At 43.2% G+C, this 14,227-nt stretch overlaps 1 pseudogene; it reads left to right on the top strand.

The window, feature by feature from the left end:
* Positions 1–5,970: 5,970 nt before the first annotated feature.
* On the top strand, positions 5,971–6,563 carry LOC118587645 (annotated as a pseudogene).
* Positions 6,564–14,227: the final 7,664 nt, after the last annotated feature.

Genomic DNA, 14,227 nt, shown 5'->3' with positions numbered 1-14,227 from the left:
AAAGTCTCACCTCAAGGGCTATTTACATGGCATGATTCTGGATTAGTTGAATTTTCATTACTGTAACAAAACACCTGACATAAATAATTAGTAACAAAATTTTGTTTAGTCTCATCATTTCAGAGGTTTCCATCCAAGGTCATCTGGTTCCACTGTTCACAGTGTAAAGGAATATTCCACAATCAATACAGACAGAAAACAACTAGGTCAAGATGTACCCTTTGAAGACATACACAGTAGCCTACTTCATCCAACCACCCCCCACATCCTGATAGTCCACTGATGAAGTCCGTCCTTTGTGATCTGATCACCTCTCAGTAGCACTGCTAGATGAAGACCAAGCCTATGACACATTGGTCTTTCAGTAGGACTCTTCATATTCAAACCACAAGTTCCAACTCTATTACATTTGTGCAGCACAACTCTATAATCTGTAGGGCTGGCATGAAATAAAAATGTTTAAAAACATATAAAGACAACAAGAGCAGTACATCATCTGAAACATGAGGTTTAGGCAAACACCCAGGTCCCATATCCATATTTACATTTTAGTACTGCCGAGGGTTTTCAACATAACAGTAAATCCCGCTTTCCATGGGTCTTACAGGATTAGACACTGATTTGGCATCAATGGCACGGAAGTAAACAAGAGGAACCAATAATTCGTCCAACTGCTCAAATACGAATTCAGACCTGGAGTAGGGTAATGTTAGGTGGGGGACAAAGATCTGTGTATAGTTAAATTATTGTTGAAACAGAAAAACAACAACAAGTGACTGTAATCCCAGCCCTACTGCCCCAGGCCTCTGGGTACTAGATGATAACTGCCAGAGATACAGGACTTAGAAAAGACAATCAGATTATCTCATGTGGATTTGCTAAATAACCCCAGGTAGGAGAGCCATAGGAGAGACTCCTACATTAGGGAAGAATCTCTCTCAAACTGACCACTAGAAAGTTCCATATAGCCTGAACACACATTCTCTTTGTCATATGATATTTTTAGCTTCCAAGATCAGAGTAAACTGAGCCTGTTCAGGGTGGTATGGCTGTAGATATCAGATGAGATTTTTTAAACTATAAAAGCTCATTTGAAAACTCTGTATTTTGACCCTCTTATATAATTTTTAAAAAACTAGAATTTTTGGGTCCACATACTTTCATAGCAACTATTAGCTAGAGTTGGAATACTACTGGTACTGGATGTGACATAAGTCCTCCAGGTCTCCATGGGCTCCAGTCCTCCCTAACACCCAGCACCACCCTGATTAGCATGTGCACGATACTTTTCTGCCCTAGCCTTGTGTTTATTTATGCTTTGGCTTGCTGAGCTCTTCTGACTTTAAAGTATCACTGAAAGGCCTAACTTCTACCATAGACCATCTGATTGAGTACAGTTGTAGTACAATGTACTAAAGTTGCTAGAACCAACTCTTAGACTTTCTGAAGGCTCCATGAAAATAGGTATGAAGTATAAGCTAGAGAAGGAGGAGGAAGAGGCTAGATAACAGATGATAATAGTAGTTACCCTGTTAAGGACTTGCTAGTTATAATTTTTAACACTATAAAGGTAATATATTATTTATATGATTTCATGTAATCCTGACAAATGGTGTAGAGTCCTAATACAGACACCATCCTACATAGATGACACCTACTGTCACCCACCATCAGTCACAAGTGACACCTTCCCTTCCCCCACTATGTCTGTGCTCACCAAGCCCTGCTATGCCAGAAGGATACTATAATGTGTTCCTCCAACAATCAAATGATCCAGCTGCTACTCTTTCTCCAACTGCCTGGGTTGCCACTTCCTAATAAATCCTGGGTCCACTTACATTGTGACCTCTTCTTAATAGAATCTCAGAGTGCTATATCCACTGATTAGAGATCTGCTCTCCTAGCCCAGCTCTTTGTCAGAAATTTTCCACAATAACTATGGGTCACTTTCCAAGGCTAAGCAAGTGGACCAAAGGAGGTATCTCTAAGGGGTACCCAGAAGCCAAAGTTAGTCTCACCAATTTCTCAGACTCCAGATCAATAATAACTTGTCCTGAGAGGATCTCTACTCTTAATCCCCTAGGACCTGTTTCCTCCTAAGACACTGCTCTATCCCTATGAGTTTCTTTCTTCAAAACTTAGGTATACTCTAGGTTCAAAAGAGCCTCTCGGGTACTGTCCTGTTTGGTTGGTTGATTGGTTGGTTGGTTGGTTGGTTGGTTGGTTGGTTGGTTCGTTGGTTGGTTGGTTAATAAAACACTGACCAAAAGCAACTTTAAAAAGAATTTATTTGGCTTGCAAGTCATAGTCCAACATTGACAGAAATCAGGACAGGAGCTTAAGGGAGGAACGTAGAGGCAGGAACTAAAGCAGAGACCATGAAGGAAGGCTGTTTACTGACTGGCTTGCTTTAATGGCTTGCTCATCTTGCTTTCTTATACAACCCATTTGCCCAGGGGTGGCATCATCCATCATGGGCTGGGCCCTCCTACATTGTCATTAATCAAGGAAACTTTTATAAGCATGACCACAGGCTTGTCTCATGAAGGCAACCCCTCAATTGAGGTTCCCTCTTCCAAGGTAACTCTAGTTTGCATCAAGTAGACAAAAACTAACCAGCACAGGTGCCTAATCTTATAGGAGCAAGGCTCAATCCATCTCTGTTTGGGGCACAAACCTGAATCGGTTTGAGACTCACATACTGAGGCTGTCTACAAGTATACTATAGAGATGCTTCTACAAGTCTTACCAAAACTCATACTCTGAAATGTCATCTTTCCAGAGCTAGATGGACTCATGAGTTGTTAGACAAGATCACAGTGCCTGTTAGCTCCCAAAGTCCACAATGAAACTCTCTTTTTCAGGTGAGGACCTCCCAAGTGTGGGTTCATCAAAGTGGGAACATGATACCTGCTTGGCATTTGAGCAGCTTCATGGTCTCTCTCACCTCTAGCAGAATGGCTCAGGCAACAACAGTCTGGAGAATAGGAGTTACAGTCAGTAGAGTAACCGGGTAGACCAATACCCTCGTGCGCTCTCACAAAGAGGGCCACTACTGGATACTCAGGTTCTGTCAGCACTCGGAAGGTCAAATTGCATGGTCTCTTCTGAGTAAACACAGAGCATGGACCAGCCTAGTGTATTTTCTTTCAGAGAATTACTTTTAGCTCTGTTGCTTGATGAATTGCTTTTCTCCACTTGAGGGAATGTTTCAGTCTAAAGAAGCCAGTGTATGTCATCCAGAATCAGATCATGATGGCTTGAGACCTTAAAGGAAATCTTTCAAATTCTTAGTCTCGGTGTTCCTTTCACAATAGCCCTTATCAGTTACCTTATCATTCAAAAGCTACTGCCATTAGGTGATCTCATGTTACAATTTCCCAGTTTACTCTTGTTCTACATTAGCTACATTTGTGATGGCTGCTTCCCGGAACATGAGCAAGGACCAATCTCGGTGACTTATGACTTACTGCCCAAAGGCAGTATGCTTTCATTCTTATGGCTTCAATTTCCCAGAATGGCATTTTTTGTCCTTGTTCTCTGAGAGGAAGCAGCCAAAAGGAAAAGGCAAAAGGCCTGAAAAGGAAGCTGAAGAACAAGAAATACAATTTCCTGGGAAGAGAGCTCTGCATTCCCAGCTGTAAGTGAATATACAAATGCCTGGCCTGCCTATCTTATGATCAAATTTTAAAATCTCTGTGTAAAACAAAGGTGCTAAGTGAGTGTGATGGTGGTATCCAGTAAGGGGAGGCCCAGCAGAGTCCTGAGTAAGCTCAGAGACTCTGAAGACCCTTGTTCTTAGTGTTGTATCTTATCATTTCTCTTAATTGGGGCTTAAAACAACGTGTGCCCTCCACTCTCACCCATGATGCACTCCAGCAAACAAAAAAAGCTAGAACTAGACAGGGGAGGAAGGAGGATGTCGAAATTTGAACAGCAAGCCTGGCACTAGCCACTTCTTCAGTTGTCACGTTAGGACGTGTGGTCTCAGCCACACCCCAGACAGAAGCAAAGAAACAGAAAAGCATTGGATATTGGAATCTCTCAAACCTAGGTCCCCCCATTTATTAACTGGGAGTGCTTGGAACAGTCATCATGCACAATCTCAAAATGGAACTAAAACACTTCCTACAAAGTTTTCCTGGGGGCTAGATAAGCTTTTTGGAGCCCTTAGAACAGAGCCTGATCTTTAGGAAATGTTCGGCAGAGGTTGACCTGTTTGTTTATAAGGTTGACACTTGTAAGCAGCTAAAAATGACAGCCTTCTTATCAGTCAGAACTACAGTCACTGTTTGTGATTTGTAAGGCCAAGCACTCTAACTCCTATAGGCTTCTGGAGAGGGCTCTGGTTATTTGTAGCACACTGGAGCCTTCTGAAATGGCAGGCACATGTTTTTGAACAATGCGTGCATTCGTGTTTCTGGGAAAACTACAGTTTCTAAAGGTATTCTTGGCCCATCAAATGCCAAGGTCTCTGTAATTGTGAATGTGACTCTCCAGAAAGCCAACATAGCCCAACCAAAGAGAGGTGAGCCCTTCCCTCCAGAATTGAGGTTTTTACAGCAGAGCAGCACACTGAGAAGATTCTGCTTAATATCTGGGCTCCATGGTCTCTTATACAAATGTCCTTAGGGGAAACAGCCATAATTAGAGTTTGAGAGGTTTTTTGTTCTTTTTTTTTTTTTATCATTCGTCTGCTTTGAGTTGATTTTATTTCGTTATTGCTGTTGTTTCCCAGTCTTACTTGATAACAGTAGACCATGAGAACACAGAGTCATCTGTACAACAAGAACAAGTAACACATGTGTCTGTGCACAGCAGCACACACACCCTCTAAGAACATTACACACTCTAATTTGTGTCCTTTATGTTAATGGGAAATAGGCTGGGAGATACATAACTTGTCTCTGGGAGTTCCTAATATTATTGAACACCATTTAATTAGGAGATGACTCTGTCCAGATACTGCCCTACAGTTTCCCAAACCCCACAACAGCCTCTAAGGTAGATATGATCTCTAAGTGAAGACAGTTGAGAGTAGGGTGTTACTAACCTCTGCCCCCGAATTAATAACTTATCAAAGAAGATTCCAATACTAACCCTTCCAACAATCTTGGGGGAAATTTCATTTAAAACTAGAAAGTATGAACAGCACAAGGAAAGGCATTCAAGGATAAATAGAACACCCCCTGAAAAAAGTGCATGGAGGAAAAACAAAGTGGAGACATTTCATAACAACTTGAAATGAAAAAGGAGAATCCTTTCTTCCAATTACTACTGGCAAAAGAAAAAAAAAACCACAAAATATTAAAGGCATAAAACAATGACCATTTTATTGCAGTCACAGATTATGTGGGCCAAAAATTTAGAAAGAGCACGATGAGGCAGGTAGCTTGTCTCTGCCCTGTCCTGACAGGGGTCTCACCTAGAGAAACATGGAGCTTAGAGGCTGTGGGCGTTTTCACTCATCTCTGGTGCAGTTTCTGCTTGCTGGCTGGACTCCCTGCTGGGGCTGCCAACCAGAACAGCTAGATCTGCTCCTCCATGTGGCCTGGGGTTTCTCACAATGTAGCAGCAACTCTAGATGGACTCCGAAGGACATATAAATTCATAATTAAAGAAGGTCATGAATTTAAAAGGCAGTGGGGGACTCAGGAGGAGTTGAAGCTGGAGAAGAAAGGACAGAAATTATGTAAATACTGTATTCATGTATGAAGTTCTGAAAAAAATATTGTTTTTTAAAACAGTGAATGTGTCAGTAGATGTCCCTTTTGACTTAGCCTCAGAAGTTCTATAATGCCATTTCTGGTACATTCCTGCTTTGGTTCAAAAGGGAAGAACACAGACATTCTCCAGGAGAAAATGCCTCAAAATGTGTTGCACACCTTAAATATATACAGTGTTTACTCATTAAAAGCTAAAATAAGGAGCCCCGGGCCTGACGATGGTGGAGAAAACCCAAGAGTGTGAATGAAGATCGCTCCTGGAGCCGTGGTGTGTGTAGAGAGTGAAATCAGAGGCGATGTGACCATAGGCCCTCGGACCATGATCCACCCCAAAGCACGAATTATTGCGGAGGCCGAGCCAATAATCATTGGTGAAGGTAGCCTGATAGAAAAGTAGGCCCTCATCATCAATGCTCATCCAGACAATATCATCCCAGACACCGAAGAGCCAGAACCCAAGCCTATGATCATTGGCACCAACAACGTGTTTAAAGTTGGCTGTCATTCCCAAGCCCTGAAAATGGGAGATAATAATGGCATTGAGTCAAAAACATACGTAGGCAGAAATGTCATCTAGACCAGTGGTTGCATCGTCGGGGCTTGCTGCAACCTCAACACTTTTGAAGTCATTCCTGAGAACACAGTGGCAGTCTGCAAAGGGTGCAGATGGAGTGGCCGCAGCCCCAGACACTGCAGCTGGATTTCTTGATGAAAATCTTGCCCACATACCACCACCTAAAGAAGACAACGAAGGGAGCTTCAACTCCAGTTAAGAATCAAGCAGGTGTCGAAGTAGTGCTCTGTCTCTGCAGGCTTTTGAAAGGGCCGGGAGTTTAACATCATCTTGACTTTCTGGTGGAAACTTGAGTTATGGAGAGAGGTGGGTCCCACTGTAACTACCTTTATAATTTATGCAGAATGTGTTGCTTCTTGTCCTTGTGGTAATTTATGGACTCAGTTTTTTCTTTTGTGATACAAAATGTTAGCCTTGCATTTATTATGTAAAGACCGTCCATGATGACATGTCATGTTATGTGTTTATATTCTAATGTAACCATAACTAAGTAAAAGTTTGGCTGCTTGCATTAATAATAATAAAAAAAAAGCTAAAATAATGTGGGCTGGAGTGATGGCTCAGATGGTGCAACCATAAATCCCAAATTCAGATCCTAACACCCATGTGAAGTCTGGGCATGATCACAAGTTCACCTGTAACCCCCACGCTGGGAAGAAGAGCACAGACAGGAGGATCACTACGACTTGTTGGCCTACAGTCCAGCTCCAGCTTCAGTGGGAGGTTGTCTCAGTGGAATGGGTCAGAGAGTGATGAGCAGGACATCTGACATCCCTCTCTGGTCTCTACTCCCACACTTCCACATGAGTACACACCCACACCTAAACATGCACATAAAGCGCGCGCGCGCGCGCGCGCGCGCGCGCGCACGCACACACACACACACACACACACACACACACACACACACACACAAATAAAAATCATCCGTATTGCAAATAAAACCTCACATCTTTTCTAGACTCAGAGAGAGAGATTAAATAGTGACCTAGATGAGAAATTGGCTGCTTCCAATTCACTGAGACTCTGGGCAAGGGTAGAGGATGAGTATTAATATATAAAGGGCCCATGAGCACACATAACTTCTATTTTTAAGTGTTTATTTGGCAAGTCAGAGTATGATGAATTCTCCATCACTCCTTGCAGACCAGAGATGGCTGATCAAGGCTGAGTTAAAACGTCTTTGAGTAGTGTCTATGGAGAAAGGCAGCTCGGGTAGTTTAGTCTTGTAAACAAGATGCAGGGTCAGGGACAGTTTGTCTATAACCTACTTAGGAAAAACTGTTCTTAAGAACTTTAGCACTTTAATCACTTTAATTGTTTGCATGCCAATTAATTGGCGCTGCTAATTATAAATGAGTTATCTGTTCATTAAAGCAGGCTCAGACGGATGTCAGCTCAGAAGCACTTAGCAGTGAGTGTGGATTGCTGTGCTGCCTGCAAGAAGGGGAAAAAACCTACATTCCCTTAAAACTGCTTGCATTATGACCTGAAATGTCTATCATTTGTTTTTCACTAATTCTGATTCATGCTACTAGGCTGGTATAATAAGATTTTAGTAAATAAAACTTGAACTACGAGTGAAGAGAGAGAGAGAGAGAGAGAGAGAGAGAGAGAGAGAGAGAGAGAGAGGAGGGAAAGGAGATAAAACTGCTTGCTTTCTAACAGTCTTGCATAAGGTCACAGAGCGCCTTCCAGCATGGAACTGCTCCATCCATCTCTTAGAGGCAGAACCACTGTGTCACATTGAAATGCCACTTTGTGCTCCAGAATCCAGTGCCCTAGAAGGCACAGAGCTCACAGAAATGGGAATCTCTCTAGACTTCTCAATCTCTACTCACACCTAAATCTTGAAAGTCTGCAATGTCAACTCATTGGTGTTCGAAATGGAACTTCTGGGTACGGACAAATTCATGTTTGCTTGTAGTCCGGCCTATTCTTTGTAACTAAGGGAGAAAACCCTGATTCTGTGCCATCTTGGCTCTCAGATGTTGTCAGCAATGAGGCTGGGGAGTTGGGCTCCCCTCCACACACAGCTGAAGCCAGCAATGTAAACTCAGATTAACCCTACCTCTACAAATGCTTGTCAAGCCAATGACTAGCTAAATTCATTGAAGAAGGAGAAAATTAGAGAGTACAAAATACTTTCTAGGAAGGCATATAAAATAGTTCCTACAATCTGATGAGGGTGCCAGACTGGTCCCTCAAGGCAGGAACGTGCGTGATCTGTTCAAGGAGGGCAAGGAAATGAGAGGCTAGGGTAAAGTGGGAAGACAGTGGGAGCACCTACTTTGCTTTTCTATTGCTGATAAAACACCAACCAAAAGCAGCTTGGGGAAGAGAGGGATTCTTAGGCTTATTTATCCTGGTCATAGTCCAGCACTGAGGGAATACAGGGGAGGAACTCAAGGCAGAAACTAGAGACCATGGCTAGTTCTCCATGGCTTGCTCAGCCTGCTGTCTTATAGAACCCAGGACCACCAGCTTGGAGTAGCACTGCTCACAATGGGATAGGCCAGCCCACTCCAATCATTCACCAAGAAAATGCCCCCACAGACTCATCTGCAGGCCAGTCTGATGGAGGTGTTTTCTCATGTGAGGTTCCCTCTTCCTAGATAACCCAAGCTTGAGTCCAGTTGAACAAAAATTTAACCAACTCAGGAAATAAGGACAGAGGGTGACAGACAGACATATAAATAGGTCAATGTGAGGACTCCCAGAGATGGAGGGTTTTAAACAAAAGAAGAATGTGGTCTTTGAGAAGAATCAGGGAGGCCAGCGGAAAGGTTATTGCAACAGTTCAGATGGATTGTACCGGACTGGCGATGGAGGCAGAAGTAAAGGGAAGTGGTCAGGGCATGGACATATTGTTCAAGTAAAATCATTAAGACTTCCTGATGAGAGATGTACTGTGTTGAGTGATGCTCCCGAAATTCATGTCCATCCTGGAATATGGCCATTTTGTAATAGGGCCATCACAGATGTAATCAGTTAACATGAAGTCAAGTTAGAGTAGGATAGGTCCTTAATTCAACATGACTAGTGCAATTAAAATAGAGGAAGAGACACATAGATAAGCAGGCAGAGGGAGCAGCAAATAATCTGAAGATGTGACTCAGAGAGGGAATACGGCTGTGTAAGAATGGAGGCTGGAGTTCCACAGCTACAAGCCAATCAAAACCAAGGATCGCCAGCAGGCACGAGAAGTCAAGGACAAGACCCACAACCCCTTCTCCCTCTGCTACTCCAACACGGACCCAGCCTTGGTGGTACCTGGTCTTCCTTCCATCTGCCTCGCTATGCTCACATGGGATGGTGTTCCTTTCCTCTGTCAGCTTATTTCAGCTACTGTTAAATTATCACTTCGCCAGTTGCCACCGTCTGACATCTCACAGAAAGATCCAGAAGCACATACAAGGGTTGTGTCACTTGGAGGTGCCTAGTGTCCCTGCAACTTGATATACCATTGCTGGGTGATAGCCATAGGAGGCCTGCCCTTTTCTGAATAGAAACAGAGGAGGAGAAGGAGTGGATGGAGGGAGAGAGGAGGTGGGGGAAGGGACCAGGAGGAGAGGAGGGAGGAAAAACTGAGGTCAGGATGCAAAAACAAAAACAAAATTAAATATGAAAAGAAAAAAGGCCTTGAAAGAAACAAAATGTTTGTTTGTTTAAATTTTAGACGGGCTCTTGTTAAGGCAGTCCAAATTTGACTTCAACCTGTGGTCCTCCTGCCTCAACCTCCCCAGTTCTGGAGTTACAGATGTATGCTTTTTTATTGATGAATATAAGTGACACTGTTAAAATGTCCCCATTACCAGTACTCTCCATTGATGTGCAGTAAATCACTTCTCAACTGGGTGACCTAGAACAGCCTTCTTTCATTTTTGCTTGGTATTATGGATAAGAAATACAGAAAGAGTTCAGCTGAGCTCTTAATCTCTGATTGACATACTTCCAGTTGTAGTGGCTATAACTGGAGCATGCTCTCCCAAGAGAGTTTCTCCTCTCATCTGGCCACCATCCCTGCACTCCCTGGGACTTGCTTCTGCAGAGCTGCATCTACCCAGGCATCTCATGTGGCATGGGCTTCCTGTGGTGCAAAATACTCAAGAAAATGTTATGTTGAGGATGTGCTGTCTTCTCTCCACCCTCCCCAACCACATCCTCTTAGGAAACTCTTACCAGGGTCACTTCCATTATGTATGTATGTATGTATGTATGTATGTATGTATGTATATGTATATATGTATATATGTGTATATGTGTATATATGTATTTATGTATATACATTTTTTCATTTTACATACCAACTACAGTTCCCCCTCCCCTCCTCCTGCTGCCCCCTCCACCTCCCCTACCCCACCCTGCATCCACTCCTCAGAGTGGGTAAGGCCTCCCATAGGGAGTCAGCAAAGTCTAGCACATCAAGTTGAGGCAGGACCAAGCCCCTCCCCGCTGCATCAAGGCTGAGCAACGTATCCCACCATAGGGAATGGGCTCCAAAAAGCCAGTTCATGAAACAGGGATAGATCCTAGTCCCACTGCCAGGAGCCCCACAAGCAGACCAAGCCAGACAACTGTCACCCACCTTCTGAGGGCCTAGTTCTGTCCCATGCAAGTTCCCCAGCTGTCAGTCCAGAGTCAGTGAGCCCCCACTAGCTTGGTCAGCTGTCTCTGTGGGTTTCTCCCTCATGATCTTGACCCCCCACTTGCTCATATAATCCCTCCACCCTCTCTTTGACCGGACTCCAGGAACTCAGCCCAGGACTTAGCTGTAGATCTCTGCATCTGTTTCCATCACTTACTGGATGAAGGCTCTATGATGACAATTAGGGTAGCCACCAATCTAATTACAGGGAAAGGCCAATTCAGGCATCCTCTCCATTATTGCTTGGAGTCTTAGCTGGGGTCGTCCTTGTGGATTCCTGGGAATTTCCCTACCACCCAGGTTTCTCCCTATCCCCATGTGGCTCCCTCTATCAAGATCTCTCTTTCATTTCTCTCCCTGTCCGTCCCTCTCCCAACTCAACCATCCCGTTCCCTCATAGCTTTCTGGGTGAGAAAACAGGCATTTTATCTCTTCCATTGAGATGAAGCCGCTGTGTGTTTAACATACCTAGTTTTCCTAGTAATCTCTGGGGCACAAGGAACATTGTGCCCCAACAACTTAAGATGTGCCTAAATATGGAATTCTTTGTATTTGAAAACTGAAAATGATTAAAATTTACTGTATTTCCAAGTCTGAGGATATATTTTAACATCTTGGAAAATTCTCAATTTTCTGTTGTTACCTCTTTACTTCATCATTTGTTTTCCATGCATGTGTTCGTGGTGCATGCATGTTCACATGTATTTAGGTACATCTCAATGGGGGGAAGCATGTGTATAAGTGTGCATGTCAAAGACCAAAGTTAATATCATGAGTCTTCCTTAATTATTCTCCTCTTTATATATTTAAGCAGGGTCTCTCTGAACCTAGAGCCCACCAATTTCAACTGGCATAGCTAGATAGCTTGCCTGTGGAGCCCATGTCTCTGCCTCCTCAGGGCTGGGATTACAGACAGGTGCCATTTCGGTCCTGAAACTTGTACGGCAAGTTCTTTGTCCACTGAGCCATCTCTCCAGCCCTACACCATTCTTTATATGGCATCCTCTCAAAAATCCTATCTCACACACCCAAGGCCCTTCTGTTGTTGATTTTTTTCACCCTTTTGGGGGGCCACCCACCCTGTGCCCAAATAAAGTCACACACAGAGGCTTAGTCTTACTTATGAGTGCCCAGCTTCAACTTGGCTTCGTTTCTAGCCAGTTTCTTTAACTTTTGCCTCTGGGCTTTTCCTGTTCTCTTACTTCTGTAAATCTTACTCCATGGCTTGCTGGTTGTGTAGCTGGGTGGCTGGCCCCTGGAACCCTTCTCCTTCTCTGGCTGCCCAATCTCTTCCTCCCAGATTTCTCCCTCTATATGTTCTCTCTGCTTGCCAGCCCCACCTGTCCTTTCTCCTGCCTTACTGTTGGCTGTTCAGTGCTTTATTAGACCATCAGGTGTTTTAGAGAGGCACAGTAGCACAGCTTCACAGAGTTAAACAAATTCAACATAAACAAAAGTAACACACCTAAGATAATATTTACTACACCCTTCTTTCTACTCTGCATGTTTCTTTATCTTGCCTCTTTATCTCTTCCAAAGATCTCCCAGTTCACTTTTCTATTGATCTTCAGTCTGCTACTTTACATTTTCAAAGTTTTCATTTTCTATTATTTTATGTTTTAACCTCTGTTATTTCTTTTCCCAAAACCGGCTGATAGTTATTGGTTATGTTTAATCACACTGTTTAAACCGTCTTTACTCACACTTTATTTAGAGAACACATTCAGTCCTGTGGGGAGTTCTGTTGCTCTGCTCACTCTAACTTGTGGTGAAATGGTTGCTGGTGTATGCTATAATTTGGGGGCTGTGATCTCATATTTGGCAGGGCTTTGACTGCAGGAATCCCATGCAATCTGGATTTAAGTCATGTTCCTCCAGAGAAGGGCCCCATAGTTTTACAAGTGAGCCTTGATTGAATATCCTGGACCACAAGAGAAAGTATAACAAGATCATACTTAGGAATTCTCATAGCCACCTCTCCCTAGGCCAAGCCAGCTCAGCACCGTCTTAAGACATTTTGGTTTTTTTGCTTTGTTTGTTTTTTGTTTGTTTGTTTGTTTTTGTTTTTGTTTTTGTTTTGTTTTGTTTTTTTGTTTTTTGTTTTTTTCCCAGTGGGTGGATTTCCATTCACCATTTCACTGAGAGTACACACCATGAGAGTTTTGTCTGGGGCAACACCCTGCTGCAGGAATGCCTAACACCTCTGCTCCTGTTCCTTGGGTTCTCAAGAAGCCCTGTGCACAACTAACACTAGCAGCTCCTGCCCATAGCTAAAGTACCTGCCCATTTTCATTGCCCATTTTCAGTGTCTCTATGTTTCAGTTCCTAGACTTTTCCAATCCTTGATTCCTAAAAGCTGCACTATGCACTCACTGGTTGGTTTCACACTTTCAGGTTGTTTTGGTTTGGTTTTGGTTTGGTTTGGCCACCAGAAAAGGCTTTGAGGGGTAATTTTTGCAAGTGGAAATTCCCATAGCAATTTCCTCTACCTTCTTTGAAGAATAAATTGCAAGTTGACTCTGGCTCATGTATTTGAGCAACCAAATCTTTTATTAATTTATTAAACAAATATTAAATATATAAAAATGTGTTTTGTATACAAAGACTGTGGGAAAGAGGAGATGAGAGAAAGAGGGAGAATGAGAGGGCTGGGGAACCAGACCATGGCCATGACAGTCTCTCCTAGTAGGCCTCCCAGAGACCAGGCCTTAGTTTAAGTTTACTGGAGCTGGATGGAGCTGAGCAAGCAGTTCTCAGGAAAACAACTCAAGAACAACCAGTCAACAAGAGTCCCACAGCCTTCTGCTAGCTAAAGACAACTTTCCCCACCCTGCCACTGGAAAGTCCCTAACCACTAAAACCACCTACCAATCCTATAACAACTTGTAAACTTTTGTTTAAACCCATCAATCAGCCCCCAGACTAACCTCTCCTCCCTGGAATTCCCCTAGCCCTGCGTAAAAGGAGCCTTTGAGATTCTCTCAGGGTCTCCATTAGCCACTTTGTCAGATGGCTGGACCCCAATATGTTGGTAATTTTTTAATAAACACTCTTGCTAATTGCATATGTGACTGGTGGTCTTTTATGGGACTTCTTTCAGACCCTAACAGAGAAAGGCTATAGGAAGAAAGGAGGGAGAGAAGGAAAGGAAGTGTTAGGCTAGGCAACAAGAAATCTTTTCAAACTATGCTAAATACTGGTATGGCTTTCGTTTAATTTCTTGCTACACTGTTCTTCAAGCATTGTATGAGCATGGGTGAGGTCCACAGCTGCCAAGCT

The sequence above is a fragment of the Onychomys torridus genome, chromosome 7, assembly GCF_903995425.1.
Source record: "Onychomys torridus chromosome 7, mOncTor1.1, whole genome shotgun sequence".
In the NCBI taxonomy this organism is placed as follows: Eukaryota; Metazoa; Chordata; class Mammalia; order Rodentia; family Cricetidae; genus Onychomys; species Onychomys torridus.
The sequence above is the reverse complement of the archived record's forward strand: the minus strand, read 5'-3'. Positions and strand labels throughout refer to the sequence as shown.